We start from the raw sequence: 3660 nt of genomic DNA, 5'->3' as shown, positions 1-3660 counted from the left end.
TCACCCTGCTGCGTGACAAGTCACTCAACTTCTCTGTGACACAGTTATCTCATCTGGAAAAAGGGAATTGAGTATCTGTTTTCCTGCCCCTTTGTCTGAGACAAATACCATAAAAAAAATGTCAGGGGAGAGTCTAGCTGGGACAGTTTGTGGTTGCACAGAAAGAGCTGTCTGGATTGATTTCTTGGTGATGTTTCTGTCTTGTTCTAGAGAAGCAGTGTGGCTTATTGGAAAGAGCCCGGACTTGGGAGTCAGAGGACATGGTTCTAATCCTGGCTCCTCCACTTGTCTATTGTGTGACCTTGGGCAAGTCACTTAACTTCTTTGTGCCTCAGTTACCTAATCTGTAATATGGGGATTAAGACTGTGAGCCCTATGTGGGACAACCTGATTACCTTGTATCTACCCCAGCACTTAGAACAGTGCTTGGCACATAGTAAGCACTGAAGAAATTCCATTATTATTATTATTACTTAATAAATAACAGATACACATATAAGTGCTTTGGGGCAGAGAGGGGAGTGAATAAAGGGAAAAAATTCAAGTGCAAGCATGATATGCATAGTAGCAGATGTGCATAGGCTGCTGCTTCTGAGTTGGCTTTGCCAAGGCGCCTGGGTAATATAATCTCCCAGACCAAGCCTTCATTCCCTCAGCCTCCTGCTTCCTCCCTGGGAGATTAGCCCATAGCTCTGAAGGATCATTCCGCAATTCTCCAGCTCAGATGTCTGGGGGAGGAGAAGATTACCAGAACCTAACAGCCTGTCCATCTTTGGCTATTCCTTTTGGTCCTCCGCTCTACTCCTCTCCTTACACTCTCCCAGCCCAACCCCCTCAACCCACCCTCCATGTTGCGGGTGGAAACAGTGGCTCTGGGTAAGACAGAAACCTGCCTGCTGTTAAGACCACTATTGAGATGCTCCAGTGGGAGTCCTGTAGACTGTAAGCTGGTTATGGGCAGGGAATATGTCTGTTTATTTTTATATTGTACTCTCTGAGCACTTACTACAGTGCTCTACACACAGTAAGTGCTCAATAAATATGCTTTATTGATTTATACAATTTAAATTTCCTTCCAAAACATTCAGACCATGTTTCCCCACTCCTCAAGAAACTCTAGTGGTCATGCGTCCATCTCCATATCAGACAAAAACTCCTAATGATTGGCTTTAAAGCACTAAATTACCTTGCCCCCTTCTACCTCACCTTGCTATTCTCCTACTACAACCTAGCCTGTATACTTCATTCCTCTAATGCTAACCTTCTCACTGTACCTCGATTTCATCTATCTCGCAGCCTACCTCTCGCCCACATCTGACCTCTGGCCTGGAATGCCCTCCCTCCTCATATCAGACAAATAATTGCTCTCCCCACATTTAAAACTTTATGGAAGGCACATCTCCTCCAAGAAGTCTTCCCTGACTAAGCCCTCTTCTCTTTTCCCACTCCCTTCTGTGCCGCTTTTACCTGCTTCTTCAGTCATCCTCCCTCCCACTCCACAACACATATGTATATATCTGTAATTTATTTATCTATTCATTTATTTATACATTTATATTAATGTCTGTCTCCACCTCTAGACTGTGAGCCCACTGTGGGTAGGAATTAATCTGTTTGTTGTTATATTGTACTCTCCCGAGCACTTAGTACAATGCTTTGCACACAGTGAGCACTCAGTAAATATGAAAATGAATGAATGAATGAATGAATGAGGCTATTCAGCTCCCCAGGAAACAGGAATCTACAGTTGTTCAAGCAATCATCACAAGGGAAGGCAGGAGGGGCCGTGGAGTGGATAAACAACAGCACACAAACACACATACACACACATATACACACATACCATATATATATAATCATAATAATGGTTGTAGCATTTAAGTGCTTACTATGTGCCACATGCTGTGTTAAACCCTGGAATGGATACACTACAATCAGATCAGACACAGTCCCTCTAAGACAAAGGGGAGGGCAAACAGATACTCAATCCCCACTTTCCAGATGAGGAAACTGGGTAGCAGAGACTTTAAGTGACTTGTCCAAGATCACACGGCAGAGCAGTGAGAAAGCCAGGATTGGAATCGGATACCTAATGCTCTTTGCACCAAGCCACCCTGATTCTTGACAAACTCTCTTTCATTCTATATAGTCAATCTCCAGTCTCTCATTCAACTGAAATATTCAGTCCATCACTAAATCCTGTCAGTTCAACCTTCACAATATTGCTAAAATCCTCCCTTTCTTCTCCATCCAAACTGCTACCATATTAATCCAATCACTTATCCTATCCCGCCTTGATTACAGTATCAGCCTCCTTGCTGACCTCCCAAATTCCTGTCTCTCCCCACTACAGTCCATATTTCACTCTGCTGCCCTGATTGTTTTGCTACAGAAATGTTCAGGACATGTTTCTCCACTCCTCAAGAATCTCCTGTGGTTGTCCATCCACCACCGCATCAAACAAAAACGCCTCACCATTGGCTTTAAAGCACTCAATCACTTTGCTCCCTCCTACCTCACTTCGCTACTCTCCTACTACAATCCAGCCCACACATTGTTCCTCTAATACTAACCTCGCTGTACCTCAATCTTGTCTACCTTGCCACCACTTCTTGTCCAAGTCCTGCCCCAGGTGTGGAATGCCTTCCCTCTGTATATCCAGCAGATAATTACTCTCCCCACAAGGTACTGGGAAAAGATGAAATGAGGATTTTTTCAGGGAAGGCCTCTTGGAGGAGACATCTTGAAGAAGGCTTTGTAAATGGGGAGAGTAATTGTCGGATATGAAGAGGGAGGGCATTCCAGGCCAGAGGCAGGATTTGGCCGAGAGGGTAGCAGAGAGAGAGAGATGAGACTGAGGTACAGTGAGAGGAGACTGAGGTACAGAGATGAGACTGAGATACAGGTGGCAACTATAGTCTGGGAGGGAAAAGATACTATTTAGAAGTCACTTTTTAGTCAGAATATCCCTGCCCAGATAGTCCTTTCCAAGCACTAATAGGAGAATGAATCATCCTCCTGCAGTGACCGTGGCAGCGTTGGCAAGTTGATGAGTCCAGCAAAGTGGTGGCTTAACTTAGGAGAGGAGGAGACAGAAGGACAGAGGCAGAGAGAAAGAGAACGATAATGAGAGGCAGAAAAGGAGAGAATAAGAAGGGCAAGAAAGGGAGAAAAAGAAAGGAGGCAAGAGAGAGAGAGAGAGAGAGAGAGAGAGAGAGAGAAGAACAAGTATTTCAAAGGATTATTTTACTCCAAAAGAAGATGTTTTAGAGACCTTTATTTGACAGTTACTAAAGTAGCTCTCAACTACAACCCATTTCTGAAGCTGGCCATTACACAGCACTTCCACAAACGTGAATGTTGTCAGCACATCAATTTTCACACAGCTTTCATCTCAGCAGAGCAAGATGAGGGTTTCTGGTGCATTGGCTCCACTCTGTTACAATAAGGAGCTCATTATCCTGAATACACACAGTAAACTGTCTCGGACAAAATGTCTCATTTGCTGTATTGAAACAGAGGGTGCAGAATATCAGTGTTCATTAAAGCAAGATGTCTCACTTGGCTGGCTACACACCTGAAATCAACCATTAACCAATTTATGGGGAGTTCATTAAAAGAGAACAAGTTATTGCTGGGGAGAGACAGTTTGGTAGGCAT

Source organism: Tachyglossus aculeatus, chromosome 2 (genome assembly GCF_015852505.1).
Source record: "Tachyglossus aculeatus isolate mTacAcu1 chromosome 2, mTacAcu1.pri, whole genome shotgun sequence".
NCBI classification, from domain to species: domain Eukaryota; kingdom Metazoa; phylum Chordata; class Mammalia; order Monotremata; family Tachyglossidae; genus Tachyglossus; species Tachyglossus aculeatus.
The sequence above is the reverse complement of the archived record's forward strand: the minus strand, read 5'-3'. Positions refer to the sequence as shown.